General features: G+C 44.5%; 1 long non-coding RNA gene across 1 annotated transcript; it reads right to left on the reverse strand.

The window, feature by feature from the left end:
• Positions 1-1,568: 1,568 nt before the first annotated feature.
• LOC127034632 (uncharacterized) lies at positions 1,569-18,542 on the reverse strand. Its single transcript, XR_007769441.1, has 4 exons — positions 13,881-18,542; positions 13,487-13,615; positions 3,573-3,789; positions 1,569-1,660 (listed from the first exon to the last, which is right to left on the reverse strand). It is a non-coding gene; the product is annotated as an uncharacterized LOC127034632 (long non-coding RNA).
• Positions 18,543-19,504: the final 962 nt, after the last annotated feature.

Raw genomic sequence — 19,504 nt, forward strand, 5'->3', positions numbered from 1 at the left:
CTGGCTGTGAGCTCTCATTAGATGGATTTTCCTTTAATTACTGCAGCAAAGGGGGGTTAGTACCAGGCTTGTTCTCACAGGATGAAAGCAAGGTGAGTTAAAGCACTTGTAGTCTGTGTAGCTTTTTTTTTTTTTTTTTTTTAATAGCACACTTTCAAGAGCATTGCCCATATGCTTTTTCACCACTAAGACAGAACAGTTAACTGCCTTCTCAACCTCAATGAAGCGTTGCTTGACAGATTTACTTTTGGGAAGAAGTTACTATCGACCTTATTTCATTCATTTGAGGATATTAGTGAAAACAGCAGTTCTTGAAACTACACACACTTCAACCACCCTTAGAAAAGGAATGCAGCATCTGGACTAAAGCTGTTAGCCCCTCCCTTGAGGTTAGTAATTAGGACCAAGTTAGAGAGCAGAGGGGGGTATTTTTGCATTAGTTACACGCTGATCTGCCCACCATCCATACACAAAGGTCACTGTATGAAAACCTTGATGGGAAAATTGTTTCACAGCAGTTGGTCTTAAACAGATGTTCTTGAAAGTTCACTTTCAAGAAAGTTATACATTATGAACAGGAATTAATGGGGTTGGCATCATTTCTCATCTTGCTCTACCATTTGATCCTGGACTTAGTCCTGTACCATGGTACAAAGGTGGGGGTAATAATCAGTTTTGCTGTAGATCATAATGCATGCTCATTTATGGAGAGGAAGGGCAGTATTACAGATCAGAGCTTTCCCCCCGCCCCCACAACATCCCTCCCTGTTAGAACAGGTTCATGAACTATGCTGCAAGAAGTAGCAACAAACAGTAGGGGACAGGAGCTTACATGATAAAGGACAATTTTGTATTAAAAATATCAAATCCCAACTCTACTGGAAATTGAGTGGGGCAGGGCCGGTATGAAGAATATTGTTTAAATAGTTTAACAATACCAATAGATTGGTAAAAGATGTTGGGAGCTGCATTTGGGATACAGGGAGTCTATGGGAGAAATTGTTTTTAAACAGATGTCTGATGGCTTTTACCCCACACACTATCTATATGCACTTCAGAAAGGAGCAGCACAAGGCACAGCATGATACCCTAGTCACTAAAAAAAAGTAAAAATTGCTATTAAGGACCAGAATTCCACAAACATGTTTCTAGAGAAGAGAGATGCTGTTTCACTTTGGGGATTAGAGAAAGGTTTGACTGCCCTCAGCTTTCTTTCCTGGCAGACACTTACTTAGAAGAAAGCAGCCCTGCCATAGCCACAGATGAGGGCAAGTATCTTTGTTCCCTCTCCTAGAAGATAGGCCAAGATTCTGATCTTGATGACCCCAGTGGAGTTACTCCAGTCTTTCCTTAGAACATGCCTGTAAGATTTTTTTCCTTGCTCTTGCATGTCCTAGTGCAGATTGGTCACAGTGGCTATGAGGATGTTATTTTCCTGAAGCCCATTAGGGGGCAACTGAACACTTAAGAAAAAATCTTGTGGCTTTCAAAAAGCTAGTGCAAAAAAGGAAGTATAGGGAGGCTAACCAGGCAGGAAATGGAACATACCTGATATTTCTGGTTAAAAATTCCAGAGAAATGTAAATTATGTTTAATCAAGTAAGTCGAATGAAGGCTGCACGTTCACTCCACACAAAAGTAGCATCTGGAAGTTCAAAGCCTGTTGAAGGGAAACGGTTTGTTTGCTTTAGTAACATGCAGAAATCAAATCACTCATTTGCATTAGGACATGGTATTTATAGCTTTTCCAACTCTGTCAGACTGTTACTATGTGCAACTGTCCAATTTCTTCTAATTGGGAAGTAGAAAACATTTCAGCAACATTTGGGACCCACAGTTTTCTGGCTGGACCATTTCCACAGATCTGTTTGCCTTGCTGTTAAAACAAAGCAGCTCTGGTAGAAGTCTCTTCTTACAGTTTTAAGACTGAATTAAGAGTCTTCTGGCTGCTGTTTTCTCCTAGTTATAGTCCTGTGTTCTACTGTAAATTATTTCTTGTCATCCTTGCCTCTTGGCAACTTCGATGGTTATAGACTCATCCCACCTTGTTTACTGGAAGCTATATATATTCACTTCTTACAAGGGGCAGTCAACGTAAACAGTTACTATCCAAAAGTGACTCTTCCTAAATTACTGTAACTGAAAGTTAAGAGGAGAGTTTCTCTATTTTTTCTCCCATGTTGTTGGCAGGCTCCCCGCCCAATTTTAAAATTTTGTCCACTTGACATCACTTTGTGCGAAGTCAGTTTTAATCTGTAAAAGCAGCAAAGAATCTTGTGGCACCTTATAGACTAACAGACATAGTGGAGCACGAGCTTTCATGGGTGAATATCCACTTCATTGGATGCATGTAGTGGAAATTTCCAGCACTACATGCATCCAACGAAGTAGGTATTCATCCATGAAAACTCGTGCTCCAATACGTCTGTAAGGTGCCACAGGACTCTCCGCTGCTTTTACAGATCCAGACTAACACAGCTACCCCTCTGATAGTTTGAATCTGATTGAGTGGCCATTTCACATAGCAATAGGGGAAAATATTTAACATATGATAGGAAAGCATATCTTTAAAAGCCACAAAAAAAACTGTCAGGAGGCTTCAAGGGCAGGTGTAGCATCTGAAACTGCTAATTACTTTATTTTTTCCATGAGTCTCCCCCTTTTCTCATAAGGGGAGGCCAGAGACGTTTTTATGCAACTTCTAATATTCAAGTGCCTAGAACAGAAGAAGCTATTCTAAGGCTATATCAGTGAGAAGGATTTATCATCTTCCCTAATACTTGCTAATGACTTGTTTTAACCATATCCTCTCAAATGTGTCTAATTTGCTATCCAGTCTCCTCCCACAGATTCTTCAGTATTCCCAAGTTCCGTTTCTGATTTCCTTATCAGGTTATTTTCCTCCATGTGCTTTAAATTAGCATTTTTCCAGATTAATTGGTTTTACTTCTTGTCTGTATTTCTAACTTCTTCAAGCTCCTCAGTATTATTCAGTTCTCATTTGCAATTGTGAATTTTAACAGGAAGCTATTTCCACCAACCCCTTTTAGATCAGTCAATGATTTTAATAAATTCAGACCCTGCCGGTTCCCTTCTAGCTTGTTATGGTCGCTTCATAAACATTCATTTTTTGTTGTTGAAGGACAAAGTTCCTCAGATAGTAGGGACATATATTCCATACATCCCAAGTCACACCAGTTACAGTCCTGCCACTCAGTTATAACAAGCAGGTTAATACTCCACTTCTGCTCTTACAACCAAAGACAGCCAAACAGCATAGTTCTCATTGAAGAGCTCCACGCTGTCCAGATCTAATTCCTATTCTCAAATCTTGCTGAAAATTCCAAAAATTAAATTACAGATCTTTGTTCTTCCATATTTTTAGATGTAGAATAAAACAACATGACCTGGAAGAGTTTCTTGCCCCATAATAGGTGAAAGCCAGCAGGGACATCTGGGATCTATTGCTTATGAGAGTTAATACCACTTGAGGGCACGATGCCATGGTGGTTAGATCCCTGCTCAAGCAAACCTCTGACCGTTGACACTCCTGGTCTCTACGCTTCTCTTACCAAAAGTATTGTTAGCACAGCTCCAACTGTATCAGTAGTCCACAGATTCTTCCGATCCACCAGTGGGTACTGGTGCAGAGATGGAATTAATTATATTCTTCAACTGATGGACAGATGCATAGGGTCTGTGTTGATTGGGAAGAAAGTCTTGTCCATCAGGTGCTCATTATGTGATGTTGGGCAAGTCACTTCATCAGTCTGGGCCTCAGCTCTTCATCTATAAAACAAGAATAATGTACCTCACAGGAATGTGGCAAGGCTTCCTGAGTGTAGAGAGAGCTTTGAGATCCTCAGATAGAAAACGCTGTAGCAGTGGGACGTATTTCAGCTCTCCCAGCAGCGTACAGCATCACTGAGGAGATCTGGATGACTCAGCTGTAGACTGTGCAGAGGTATGAGAGGTGCTTTTTGCAGAAAGTTGCTTCTTTCCTCACTGAGGGCTCAGAATAGTAATTACTCTTCCTTCCTGTAGTTTCTCACTGGTTACATAACATGAGTTTTGCTTCTGTTCTATCTACATGCGTATCTGCTACAGGAGAGGTTTTAGTCCCATCCATAAGCAGAAGTTCTAGGCCATTCAGGGCTTTAAAGATTGTAAGCAACCCTCTGCACTGCATGCAGAACGCCAGCATAGTATGTTCATAGCAACTTATCTCTCTGAGGTGAACTGCTGTGTTCAGCTCCAGCACATGTTTTAGAAACGTCTCAAAGAACTGTGGCATTAATCTGTCCTGGAGAGGACAGAGGTAAGGCTCTCACTGTCCAGGCTGTGGGAGAGAGGGTGAGCTGCAACTTCCAGGAAAGCTGTAGGTTAAAAAAAAAAAAAAAAAAAAAAGCAAACTGGAAATTCAGCAGGAGGAGCAGCTTGAGAACATTTGTACTGTGAAGTGGGTTCAAAAGAGTGTGCCAACCTCCTCAAACTTCCCCTTACCAAACAGCAACATGCCTGGGCCACGCTTCTGCCACTTCTCCACATCGCCCTCTGACACTGATAAAAGTAGCTAGACTTTGGCATGTGGGGTTGATGAAGGTATGTGATGCTGAATAACTATGGGTTGCAATCCCAAGTGGGTCTCTCCATCAGTGGATAGAGTCGCAACAATCCCAACTGTGTGGAAGATGCCATTTTACAAAACGGTATCCTCCACACAGCATGACCTCACATTAGGTGTGTGACATGTCACACTATGCAGAGGATGCCATTTTAAAATGACAACTTCCATGCTGTATGGGGTCATGGGAAGCAGGATATCTGAATATGGGTTCATGGCAGGGAAAATTTACACACAATGCTTAGCAGAACAACTGGATTAGCTGCTGTGGAGTAGTTGTATTCCCACTACGCTATTAGCTCAAACATCAGCATCACTTGAGCTTTAACACACCTCCCACCACTCCACCCCAAGCAGGCCAGCTAGTTCAAGCACCAGTTCACTCACACTAGAGATGTATGTGTTTGTGGATAGGAGTCGAGTTAGGGGTAAAACTTGAGCTAACTGTGCTGTGAAGAGACACCCTCAAGCCTCCAGGATCAATATCAGAGTATTTTTGCTAAGGCCCCTGCTCCTGCAGAACTCCCTTGCTACCACTGAGTTTGAGGAGCTTCAGGACGATGAGGGGCATACATGTTTAACCAGGCCTCTCAGGGTATGTCTCCACTGCAATTAAAAACCCATGGCTGGCCTGGGCCAGCTGACTGGGGCTTGTAGGCCTCAGCTAAGGGGCTGTATAACTGTGGTGTAGACATTCGGACTTCGGCTGGAGCACTGGGTCTAGCACCCTGTGAGCGGGGAGGGTCCTGGAGCTCATGTGAACCCACACCACAATTTTAGCCCAAGTCAGCTGGCATGGGCTAGCTGCAGGTGTCTAATCACAGCATAAACCTACCCTCACAAGCTGCAATGTCAGATGCTATAGTTAAATGATTTGGTTGAAGTAGCTACTTAAGGACAACAGCAGCACACCTGATCCCACATTGGTGGGTGCTGAACAGAAAAACATATCAAATTATAAGCTTTCGCTGTAGATAGGCTGCACCCAGCTCAGAGAACTCACTGACTAAAACAGGTCATGTCCAGGCTTACAAGACTATGAACACTTCCAGCATGCTGGCCAACTGAATATACTCAGGGGCAAGTAAACCATGAAAGTAAAGTCATGCAAGGCCTGCCACAGCTCCTGTGGTGATCTGACTTTACACAGGAGCAAACTACTAAATCTCGTTTCCCTTAGCAGCTACTGTTTCCAATCAACTGCTTTATAAGGTAAGTCTCTGCTACAGACAGAGCAGGAAAAAATTGCTGCGTGTACAAAACAAATTTTGCAAGATTCAGTAGGGGGATTTTAAGAGTGATCTCCCCCTCCCTCAGGGAGCACTAACCTGCCCAGAACAAGCATAGGTAGGGCCAGGCCAGTCTTTGAGAAGAGGCTGTGTGAAGTCATGTTTTTATTTGTCAGTTTATGAGCTGAGCCAAAGCCCAAAAGTGGGGCCTTGGAAAGGGAAAGTCAGGTCATGGACAGATCACACAGGAGGAGAGGAGAAAGTCAGAGCTATGCATTACATTCTATTTTACAGGACTTTTGCTTTTTGCCCCATGAAGTTGTAAGTGAACAGGAAATTAGTTACTAGACACACTACTGGGAATGAGGGCAAAAACCTTACGAGATGGTCACACAGAGGTGAGGAACACATTAGCAAACATGCTTCTTCTAGGGCAGGGAGAGCTGGTCAGATGAAAGCAGCTGGGCTGCTCTTGCTTGCCTTATGTTTGGGAAATGCCTTGCAAGGAATAAGAAAGCTTGGCTCTGCACTGGAAGCATTGCTGAAACTCTGTCCCCTTCCCTACAACTATAGGTGGAGAGGCTGCTCGTCTTAGGCCTGGTCTACACTACGTGTTTAAACCGATTTTAGCGTTAAACCGATTTAACAGCGCACCCGTCTACACTACGAGGCCCTTTATATTGATATAAAGGGCTCTTTAAATCGGTTTCTGTACTCCTCCCCAACAAGAGGAGTAGCGCTAAAATCGGTATATTACCATATCAGATTAGGGTTAGTGTGGCCGCAAATCGACGGTATTGGCCTCCAGGCAGTATCCCACAGTACACCACTGTGACCGCTCTGCAGCCAGCGAACAGAGCTGCTAACAGGAGTTTCAGTGGGAGTGCTGTTGGAGGAGCAGGTTGTTGTAGTTTGTGGATTGTATTGTGGAGTTTGTGTGTGAGTGAGTGTGTGTGCAGGCTGCTAGGGGCTGTGTGCTGGGAGCGAGGCTGAGCCCTGAGTTGGGGGCGGGGCTTACCTGATTAGGGGTCCTATATAAGGAGCCAGGCACTCAGGCAGCGGCACAGGAGCCAGCGAACAGAGCTGCTAACGGGGGAGTTTCAGGGGGAGTTTCCAGGGGGAGGGTACAGGGGAGACCAAGGCAGAGAAACCAGGAAGTCAGACAAGGGAAGGGGCAGGGGTCTGCCAGTAGCCCAGTGCTTGTTGGTGGCCTGTGGTGTGGTGTGAGGCGTGGATCGCCAGGCACAGAGTTGGAAGGGTATGATGGAGGCAGAGGCAGCAGGTAGAGACACACTGAGGATGACCGGATGCGGTAGCTGTGGCATGTACATGGTCCTGGAGGGGGCACCTGAAAGGAGTTTTGTCAGCATGAAATGCCGCCTCATAGAGCTGCTGGAGGAAAAGATAAGAGGACTGGAGATGCAGGTGGAAACTCTGGCTGAGTTTAGAAGGGGGTTTGAGCAGATGATGGAACACAGACATGATGAGGCACAGGGGATAAACTCAGACGAGCGGATAGAAGCAGGACCAAAGAACTCTGAGGAGGGGCTGCTGGGTGAGGAAAGTGGATGGTGGAAGCATGTGACTAGGAGAACCAGGCAGAGGAAAAGACGGGCCAGCGATGGAGAAATAGAACTCAGGAACAGATTTGCTGAGTTGGAAAATGAAGATGGAGCACAGCAGGCTGCTGAAGGAGAGAGGGCAAGGAAAAAGAGACGAGCAGCTAGTCCTGCAGAAGGAGGGGAGGAGTCAATGGAGGCGACACCAAGTATGAGCCCTAGGAGGATTGTAAGGGCAAATACAAATCGAGAGGAATTGCGGCCAGCTGGTGTGGGGGATAGACCGGAGAATCACACTGTCGCCAGGAAAAGGCAAGTCTACGTGATTGGAGACTCTTTACTGAGAAGAACAGATAGGCCTGTAACTAGACCTGATCGGGAGAACAGAAGGGTGTGCTGTCTGCCAGGGGCTAAGATACAGGATGTGGACCTGAGGCTGAATAGGATCCTAGCGGGAGCGGGAAAGAATCCGTTGATTGTCCTTCATGTGGGAACGAATGATACGGCTAGTTACTCGCTGGACTCTATCAAGGAGGACTATGCCAGACTGGGGAAGACGCTCAAAGAAATCGAGGCTCAGGTGATCTTCAGTGGGATTCTGCAGGTTCCTAGAGCAGGGTGACGAAGGAGTGACAAGATTATGGCGATCAACAGATGGCTCAGGCATTGGTGTTATAAGGAGGGCTTTGGGATGTATGGTCATTGGGAAGCGTTTACGGATAGGCAAGGATAGTGAGGACCTCGCAGAAGAAATGGTGGTAGGGGATAACCTTGGTTCGAGTGATCATGAGCTGATTCAGTTCAAACTAGACGGAAGGATAAACAAATGTAGATCTGGGATTAGGGTTTTCGACTTCTCGAGGGCTAATTTTAAAGAGTTAAGGAAATTAGTTAGGAAAGTGGATTGGACGGAGGAACTTGTGGATTTAAATGCGGAGGAGGCCTGGAATTACTTTAAGTCGCAGCTGCGGAAATTGTCGGAAGCCTGCATCCCAAGAAAGGGGAAAAAAAACATGGGCAGGAGTTGTAGACCAAGCTGGATGAGCAAGCAACTCAGAGGGGATTAGAAAAAAGCAGAAAGCGTACAGGGAGTGGAAGAAAGGCAGGATTAGGAAGGGAAGCTACCTTGGTGAGGTCAGAACATGTAGGGATAAAGTGAGGAAGGCTAAAAGCCGCATTGAACTGGACCTTACAAAGGGAATCAAAACCAATAGTAAAAGGTTCTACAGCCACATAAATAAGAAGAAAACAAAGAAAGAACAAGTGCGGCCGCTATACACTGAGGATGGAATGGAGGTTAAGGATAACCTAGGCATGGCCCAATATCTAAATAAGTACTTTGCCTCAGTTTTTAATAAGACTAGTGAGGATTTTAGCGATGATGGAGGGATGATAAACGGGAATGTGGATATGGAAGTGGATATTACCGCAACTGAAGTAGAGGCCAAACTTGAACAGCTTAATGGGACAAAATCGGAGGGCCCGGACAATCTCCATCCGAGTATATTAAAGGAACTGGCGCGTGAAATTGCGAGCCTGTTAGCAAGAATTTTTAAGCAATCGATAAACTCGGGGGTTGTGCCGTATGACTGGAGGATTGCTAACGTAGTTCCTATTTTTAAGAAAGGGAATAAAAGTGATCCGGGTAATTATAGGCCTGTTAGCTTGACATCTGTAGTATGTAAGGTCTTGGAAAAAATTTTAAGGGAGAAAGTAGTTAAGGACATGGAGGTCAATGGTAATTGGGACGAATTGCAACATGGATTTACTAAAGGTAGATCGTGCCAAACCAAACTGATCTCCTTCTTTGAGAAGGTGATGGATTACTTAGATAAAGGTAATGCGGTAGATATAATTTACCTCGATTTCAGTAAGGCGTTTGACACGGTTCCACATGGGGAACTGTTAGTTAAATTGGAAAAGATGGGGATGAATATGAAAGTTGTAAGGTGGATAAGGAACTGGTTAAAGGGGAGACTCCAGCGGGTCGTATTGAAGGGTGAACTGTCAGGCTGGAAGGAGGTCACTAGTGGAGTCCCTCAAGGATCGGTTTTGGGACCGATCTTATTTAACCTTTTTATTACTGACCTTGGCACAAAGAGCGGAAATGTGCTAATAAAGTTTGCGGATGACACAAAGCTGGGGGGTATTGCTAACATGGAGAAGGACAGGGATACTATTCAGGAAGATCTGGACCACCTTGTAAACTGGAGTAACAGTAATAGGATGAAATATAATAGTGAAAAGTGCAAGGTCATGCACTTAGGGATTAATAATAATTTTAGATATACGTTGGGGACGCATCAGTTGGAAGCGACAGAGGAGGAGAAGGACCTTGGGGTATTGGTGGATAGCAGGAGGACTATGAGCCGCCAATGTGATACGGCTGTTAAAAAAGCAAATGCGATTTTAGGATGCATCAGGCGAGGTATTTCCAGCAAGGATAAGGAGGTGTTAGTACCGTTATATAAGGCGCTGGTGAGACCCCATCTGGAATATTGTGTGCAGTTCTGGTGTCCCATGTTCAAGAAGGATGAATTCAAACTGGAACAGGTCCAGAGACGGGCTACTAGGATGATCCGAGGAATGGAAAACCTGCCTTATGAAAGGAGACTCAAAGAGCTTGGCTTGTTTAGCCTGGCCAAAAGAAGGCTGCGGGGGGATATGCTTGCTCTATATAAATATATCAGGGGGGTTAACGTTAGGGAGGGAGAGGAATTATTTAAGTTTAGTACTAATATAGGCACGAGGACGAATGGGTACAAACTGGATATAAGGAAGTTCAGACTTGAAATTAGACGAAGGTTTCTAACCATTAGGGGAGTGAAGTTCTGGAACAGCCTTCCGAGGGAAGTAGTGGGGGCAAAAGACTTTTCTGGCTTTAAGACTAAGCTTGATAAGTATAGGGAGGGGATGTTATGATAGGATAGTTAATTTGGGCAATTGATCTTGGATTATCACCAGATAGGTCTGCTCAGTGGTCTGCGGGGAGACGTTGGATGGGATGGGAACTGAGTTACTGCAGAGAATTCCTTCTTGGGTGCTGGCTGGTGAGTCTTGCCCACATGCTCAGGGTTTAGCTGACTGCCATATTTGGGGTCGGGAAGGAATTTTCCTCCAGGGTGGATTGGCAGGGGCCCTGGAGGTTTTTCGCCTTCCCCTGCAGCGTGGGGCATGGGTTGCTTGCTGGTGGATTCTCTGCAGCTTGAGGTCTTCAAACCAATTTTGAGGATTTCAATAACTCAGTCCTGGGTTAGGGGTTGTTATAAAAGTGGATGGTTAGGGTTCTGTGGCCTGCCTTGTGCAGGATGTCAGACTAGATGATCAAATTGGTCCCTTCTGACCTATGAGTCTATGAGTCAATCTGAACTTGGATGCAGTGGCCAGGTAAACCGGAAAAGCCCCGCAAACTTTTGAATTACATTTCCTGTTTGCCCAGCGTGGAGCTCTGATCAGCACGGGTGGCGATGCAGTCCCAAATCCAAAAAGAGCTCCAGCATGGACTGTACGAGATATACTGGATCTGATCGCTGTATGGAGAGACAAAGCTGTTCTATCACAGCTCCGTTACAGAAGACGAAATGCCAAAGCATTTGAAAAGAATCTCCAGGCTACACAGTGCTGCGTGACAAGCGTAATGGAAAGCCAAAGAATCAAATGGATGCTCATGGAGGGAGGGAGGGGGTACTGAGGACTCCAGCTATCCCACAGTCCACAGCAGTCTCTGAAAAGTATTTGCATTCTTGGCTGAGCTCCCAGTGCCTGTAGGTTCAAACACATTGTCTGGCGTGGTTCAGGGTATAGCTCATCAATTTACTCCCTCCCCCTACCATGTGAAAGAAAAGGGAAAGAAATCATTTCTTGACTTTTTTCAATGTCATCCTATGTCTAACTAAATGCTGGTGGTAGACATGATGCTGCAGCAGTGAAGAGCAGTATCCGCTCTTCTCCCCTCCCCGGTGGCAGACGGTACAATATGACTACTATCCGTCGTCACCATCAGCCCGTGAGTGCTCCTGGTTGGCCTCAGGTGAGGCTGGCCGGGGGCACCTGGGTAAAAATAGGAATGATTCCTGGTCATTCCCAGTAGATGGTACAGAACGGCTGGTAACCGTGCTCATCATAGCAACTGGGGGCTGAGCTCCATCAGCCCCCTCCCTTTCATGTGTAAAGAAAAGATTCTGTACTGCCTGGACTATCATAGCAGCGGGATGCTGGGCTCCTCTCCCCTGCACCCTTAATGTCCTGCCTGGACTGTCATAGCAGCGGGAGGCCGCCTCCCCCTCATTTAATCTCACTAACAAGTCACTGTTTCTTATTCCTGCATTCTTTATAACTTCATGACACAAATGTGGGGGACACTGCCACGGTAGCCCAGGAAGGTTGGGGGAGGAGGGAAGGTGGGGTTGTTGCCCAGGGCACCCCCCGTGAATGGCATGTAGCTCATTTCTGCAGGATCTGACAACGAGCAGCTGTGCTCTCTGATACTCTGGTTCTCTAGTACACTTGCCCCATATTCTAGGCAGGACTATTTTTAGAAACCATAAAGAAGGGATTGACTCGGGGAATCATTCCCATTTTTGCCTTTGCGCCCCCGGCCGACCTCAGCCAGGGGCACCCATGATAGCAGCAGACAGTACAGAACAACAGATAACCGTCATCTTATTGTCAATTTACAATGGCAGCAGACGGTACAGAACGACTGATAACCATCTCTGCTATCATGCAAAAGCAAACGAATGCTGCTGTGTAGCGCTGCAGTAACGCCTCTGTCAGCGGCATCCAGTACACATACAGTGACAGTAAAAAAAAAAAAAAAAAAAAAAAGGCTGAACGGGCTCCATGGTTGCCATGCTATGGCATCTGCCAGGGCAATCCAGGGAAAAAGGGCGTGAAATGATTGTCTGCCGTTGTTTTCCCAGAGGAAGGAATGAGTGACGACATTTACCCAGAACCACCCACGACAATGATTTTTGCCCCATCAAGCACTGGGCTCTCAACCCAGAATTCCAAGAGGCGGGGGAGACTGCGGGAACTATGGGATAGCTACGGAATAGCTACCCACAGTGCAATGCTCCAGAAATTGACGCTAGCTTCGGACCATGGATGCACACCGCCAAATTAATGTGCTTAGTGTGGCCGCGTGCACTCGACTTTATACAATCTGTTTTACAAAACCGGTTTATGTAAAATTGGACTAATCCCATAGTGTAGACGTACCCTTAGTGTTTTCAAAGTTTTTCCTCTGCCCACCCCATATAAAGAATATGTATACCCATACATAAAGCAGGAAGTCTCTCTGATCAGACTGAGCCCGAGACAAGCTGCTTTGGCTCATCACACCTAAACATGATAGCATTCATCACACATAAGTGAAGACCTCACTGATGTTTTATTTCTGTTTCTTTAAAAAAGCTAGGCTGTTTCCCCTGCAGAGTTAACTGGGGTGATTGGCTCCTGGGTGTGAGCAGCCACACAAGAATTACTGTCCTCAGTGGTGCTGCATTCACCTGTGTGGGTCACTAGGATTTCTAGGGGCCTATCCCATGGTTCTTTGTGCTGCAGCCAGCTGAGCTACTGATCATCCCCAGGTAATTGTGGGAAATGTCATCTGTCCTTCTGGGCACAAGGGAATTGTAGGAAAGCACAGAGGACAATCAGCACTCAAGTGGATTAGCCTGTCTTCACACTCAAGTGGATGGATTACCAGCTCAAGTGAAAGCAGCACTGGGTTTTAACCTATATCCCCCAGAAGACTGACTAGTCTGGATTGAAAAGACCACTAAATTTGTGTGAGAGGGTTGTGCATATGGACAGGGGCAATATTTGAGTAAACAGCCTGAGTTAACTCTGCAGTGAAGAGAATCCCTAAATGTACAGCAAGAGAAATCCACCCTCAGCAATTAAAGAACCACCCATTATGGAGATAAAATAGTCCAGTGGTAGAGCAGACGCCTGGCAATCAAGATTATGGGTTTCCTTCCTTACTGCTATTGCCTTGTTGGGTTATCTTGGGCAAGACACTTTACTGCATGGCTGAATTTAGAGGTCTGTAAAGAGGTGATAACACTTACCAATGTCTCAGGCGTAAAGGACTTGACAGCCTCCAGATGGAAGTCACTGTAGATATAAGAAGTTACTGTTGCACAAGGCACCATCTCCTTTCTCTCAAGTCTTTTTTTTTTTTTTTGGCATAGTCTCATCTGCAGTTTGAGGAGAATATAAGTAAGCAATTATCATCACGATTAAGGCTGTGAGTTTGCCACAGAAGTCACAGATTCTGTGACCTCTACAACTTCTGCAGCAGCTAGTACGCCCTGCCTGAGGAGCTCAGGCAGCATCTGGGCCAGTTGCACTGATTGCTGCTGGGGCAGTCTTGGGCCACCGCCCCCAGCAGCAGCAGGAGTTTGGATGGGGGGGCTCATGGCTGGGGCGTGGGAGGAGATGAGGGCTCTGGGTGGCACTTACCTCAGGAGGGCTCCCCGGAAGTGGTGACACCCTCTGCTCCTAGGCACAGGCACAGCCAAGGGACTCTGCATGCTGGCTCCGTCCCTGCAGCTCCCATTGGCCACAGTTCACAGCCAATGGGAGCTGTGGAGGCAGTACAGAGAGCTGCCTGGCTACGCCCCTGCCTAGAAGCACTGGGAGGGGGAATGTCACCATTTCCAGGGAGTTGTGGAGCCAGGCAGCCCCCACCAACATCCCTCCCCCCTAGCACTAGTGGGGGTCCTGGGCTACTGCCCATCCCACCCCCCACACCCTCCCCGGCCAAGATTCAGTCAAGGGTATATAATACAAGTCATGGACCATGAATTTTTGTTTATTGCCTGTGACCTGTCCATGACTTTTACTAAAAATACCTGTGACTACAATGTAGCCTTAATCATGTTCAAACTGAAGACACGACACAGCAGGAATATGTTAAAATGTTTTAAGTACTCAACCTATGCATTTTTACCCCCAAATGCAGCCCAAAAAATACGGTGTCACTCTCCTCTCCTCCAGTAACAACTGAACATTCTAACAGAGCTATCCATGAGGGGTTGATTATACGTCCACTCTTATTTAATATTTTCATTAATTTACAAGTATAATTTGAAGGGATAGTACATTTGGAGGAGTGGCAAAAATCTGTGAGCAAATAAAAACGGACCTGGACCTAAAGATTAGAAAAAATGAGATGCAACTTGGACATGTTACCATCATTTGGGTAAAATTTATCAACGTCATATTCAATATGGGGAAAATGACACTAAATGGTTTAAGGGCAATGGCACACTGCAAACTGAAGTCTAAATTGCAATATAAAAAAAAGACGACAGCAGCCAACAATTTTGGGGCTGCATATACATACATACTGCCACAAAACAGAGTGCGTTTTCTCTAGCTCTGGGTATGTATCTATTTTTGAACACCCAGATGTGCAAGGCACTTCACAAAAACAAGTACAGATGTGACCACACCTGTTATATAGAATTAAATACCACGCACCTCATTATCAAAGTAACTGCAGATAACAGAAAGGTCCTGGAGGGACTGATTTACTGGAAAAGATTAAGAATTAACCAAGTACTGGATTGGCTAAGAAACAGCTTTGTGGGGGATAGAATAGTAAAAAATGAGAAAGGTACAAGCAGCTAAGAAGGGAGAGAAGTTGAAGATAATATATGGGGGAATCATAGAAGTGTAGGATTAGAAGAGACCTCAATAGGTCATCTAATCCAGTCCTCTGTGCTCAAGGGAGGATAACGAATGAAATAACTAAGGAATAGGAGTAAAAGGATTCCAACCCCCACCTCCCCAACCATTTTAGGTCAAATGTCAGGAAAAGCTTCCCAACAGTAACATCTATCAGGCTGTGAAATATTCTCTAAAGGAAGTGATGGCAATTCTACCCCTTGGAACATTTCAAAATAGACTACAACACAAGCAACTGACAATCCTGCAGTGGCAGGAAAATTTGACTAGGTGACCCAATAGATCTTTTCTATCTCTAACTGCTACAGTTCATCAGACATTCCATTTTTATAGAAAACTGCAGACTGGAACTTGTTTTGGGGCAGACCAAGAAAATGTTACAAAAAAACACACTGAAGACCAACCTCCAATCTTACAATGTGACCACAGCACCTGGGAGCTCTTCCCCCATGACAAGATCTGACAGCAGCAGCCCTGCCACACCTCAGACTGGAAGATTTTGAGAGCTTGTGGATTTCTGCAATCAAGGAGAGACGTGCGAGATGTAACAAGCTAAAAATAGCACTAATTCATTTACAATTGTCTTTACATGTGGCACTTGTGGAGGAGGCTGCAGGGTCCAAAATCAGTCTTTGGTCTCATCACAGGACCCACAAACTCAATGGGAGACTTCATCATATGTAGAAGAAGCCTTCCCCGTCCCAGCAAAAGAGGTCAATATTTAGTTGATTAAGTGATCCAGCAGCACATATGTATTTCCTAATTCATGATAGAAATGCCGGTCTGAAAGAGACCTCGAGAGGTCATCTAGTCCACCCCACTGCACTGGGGGCCAAATATTCCTAGGTTATACTTGACAGGTATTTGTCTAATGATTTTCAGTGATATTTCTCCTTCTCTCAGTAAAATGGAGGCTGCCGATGAAAAGCCCAGGAAGTGTCCACAGTGAATAGACATCTGTCAAGTCCCACATCAGAGGCAACACAAGGAAAGGGCAGGATTTGCAAGAATGCCCATCCAGTGGGCACAAGGAGGATGAAGCTTTAATACAGTACTTCAGGCATTTGATAGGTTAATTATGCATCACTTGAAGAAAAAACCTCCCCTCAAGTTTGTATTATGCACAACTCTGTCCTTGCAGTTGTACCACTGGACACCAAGCTGTTCTGTATATTTCTTTGCAGCATGGGCTTCTCTCAAAGGGGCTAGTAACAGAGTTTGGAAACAGTGCATAAGAAGGGAGCCAACAGAACGCTTTTCTGACACCACTTGGCTGGACAATATTGGACATAATGTGGCCAGCCTGTATTTCTACCAGTTTGTCCACACTGGCTGGTCAAGCAGTTGGAAACAGATTTAATAAGAACTCTGTTTAGATAGAATTTAAAGCCAGATTCTTAACTCCAATTAATTTAAATTAATTTACATGCTTTGGGCTGTAGGGACACAACGTAATTAAAAAAACACAAACAGGAAGAAAATTAAAGACATTGCATGGCTAAGAAAGCACAGGGGTAGGAACTGTTCTGAGGTTACATTTCAGATGAATGAGTGCAGCAGCTTTAACAAGTTGCAGGTGTTTTCTAAACAGAAATGTTCATTCAAGACATCTGGAGGAATATGATCTTACAGGTGACTCACATAATGAGAAACTTTACAGTCTGATGCTGAATATTGCTAAACAAGCAGTATAAAGCATTTATTAAACAGCAGATTTCATACTAATTCATAACAGCTCCAGACATCCTAGTTCAGGATGATGCGAGTCATAAAGTATGCTAATGATGTCCCGTAGAACATTGCTGCCAACAGGCTCTGCCTGATAGCATTATCTAAATGAAATTATATTTGTATACTATTGTACTATCTATACATTTTTGGTAATATTCTTTTATTTAGCAAAATTTTTAAATATCCTAAGTAGCACACTTTAAAAATTGTCCTGCTCAGATGCAGTCAACTATCAGATAAACCAAAGTGTCCAGAATTGCATTGTCAATTCTGGATTCCACTGAAGAGATCTGTGTCAAACATATAGGGGTACATCCAGACTACCTGCCGGATCAGCAGGTAGCGATCGATCTATCAGGGATCGATTTATCACGACTTGTCTAGACGCAATAAATCAATCACCGAATGCGCTCCCCATCAACTCTGGAACTCCACCAGGGCGAGAGGCGGAAACGGAGTCAAAGGGGGAGCCGTGGCCATCAATCCTGCGCCATGAAGAAAGTTGATCTAAGATACGTCAACTTCAGCTACGCTATTCTCGTAGCTGAAGTTGCGTATCTTAGATCGATTCCCCCCCCCCCCCCAAGTGTAGACCAGGCCTAACACAACTCTGAGTCACTGTATAGATTTAATCCATTTAAAAAACAAAAAGGTGGAAATAACACAACTACCTGTGTCACAACTGGGTCCTAGTTGTGATCTTGGACCATGAGTAGCCTTCTGAATTCCAGAGAATCCAAAGAAGCTTGCAGACTGGCCTAACAGTAAGATTGAGAGATGCGAACAGAAACTGCCAGATCAAAAAGACAAGGACGGAAACTACTCTGCTCAGAGAGAGCCTGACAGGACAAGGAAGTAAAACAAGGGGGCTATTTTTACTCTAAAACTGGAAAAGTTTTGTTTGGTCTTACACAGGAGAAAAATACTATAAGGGCTTAAAATATATTAAAGTAAAAAAGCCCAGGAGCGATGCTCTCATCTTTGCAAGTGTAACCATTTTGCATTAAGAGCAATTATGCTTCAGTGAATCTGTCCCAGAGTTCAGCAATAGGTTAAGTAGTCTCAGGATACAAATACACTGCAATTTTTAGCCCCACAGCCTGGGCCCTGCAAGCCCGACTCAGCTGACCTGTGGGCCAGCCACAGATGTGCTGTGAGTCTTTTACTAACGTGTAGACATAGCTGGAGTTCTATAACTCCTAATAAAGGCTGCTCTTTTCTTTTAGGTATGTTATGATCTTAACCCACTTATGTGAACTAGTGCTGAACATAGCTTTTCAGGTCAGTTTTTCCTACCCAGTCAGCCGTTCTCAGCCTCCAATGAGAAGGCGATGCAGACCATTCAGTGGATTAGGTGCTAGAACTTTTAGAGCAAGCACTGTGTTTATAGTTGCATCTGTTCTCTCAATAGGAAGTAGAAAGATGGTCAGCTGTTGCACTTTAGGTGGACAGAGCTTAGCCACAGAAAAGGAATGACAAGATTGTTTTTTTTCTGAATGCTGAACTAATCCTTGTTAAACATCTCCTTTGCTAGCCCTTTTAGAGTCCCAAGACATGCCTCTCTTCTATGCATAACAAAGAATACTTGTATGGGCTTTTCCTGGAATTGATCTAAAAATGCCAGGGAGGAAAAGCAAAATTGAGGAGCTGGACTTTTCCCAGCTCTCACTTGGTCACAGCCAAAGCCATCCTGTGGTTTGCCTACCCTAGTCACAACTGCATCATCGTATTAGGGAGATGATGTATCATTATGCAAAATGCATGCATAGAAATATTTTCCATATTAACCATAAAGGTAAAGATAGAAGGGAGGCCTAAGAGACTGACAGTGCTTGAGGTGGAAATTAACTTAAAATAGCTGGAAGTGCTGGGGAAATGAAGCAGTGACAGGCTAGATCTGAACAAAGCCTCGTTAATAAAAAATTGGGCAAACACATTAACAGCACTGGTGATTACTATATTTCTGAACACTGATGTACAGAAAGCCTACAACATCTCTGACATAGAAAGCTAATAGCAATGGACACGTTTCTACCACAATCACTTAATCCAATTCCCATGAATAAAACTGAATTTTGAAAGCAGAAGGCTCACAAAGTAGTTGATTTGTTCATAACCCAAGACCTAAGGGACCAAACTCTCCCCAAGAAATCAGTATAACAAAGTGAGTAGAATCAGCAGTTATGTACTTAACTGAACTGAAAGTTTATACACAGTCCATGTTTTTTAAGTCTGGAGCACTGTTAGCAGTATCACTGCTGAAGCAGTGAGAGAGAAACATGCCAGTGAATCTGGTAAGGACTTTTACATCCCCACTCTTCAGATTTTGGTTTTCTCACAATATTCTGCTAAAACCTTAATTGCCTGAAACATACAAATGCAGCTGTCTAAAGATTATTGGCTAGGGATTTTTTTGGCTTTAAGTACAGATGGATGCTGTTTATGAGTTACATGGGATGGGGTGCTTATAAATTGGATTGCCGTTGTAAACTGTCTCCCACAACAGCCCAAAACATTAGAAGACATAGGAAGTGCTAGTTTGCTTTTTTTTTCTTTTTTTTTTTTTTTAAACCAGCTGGTAAGAGTGGCTATGTTACTAAACCCTGCCCCTCCCCCCCATCTTGTTAGCAAACAGTATTTTGGCGCTTTATAGTTTCTCTTGT

This window comes from Gopherus flavomarginatus, chromosome 15 (genome assembly GCF_025201925.1).
Source record: "Gopherus flavomarginatus isolate rGopFla2 chromosome 15, rGopFla2.mat.asm, whole genome shotgun sequence".
Lineage (NCBI taxonomy): Eukaryota > Metazoa > Chordata > Testudines > Testudinidae > Gopherus > Gopherus flavomarginatus.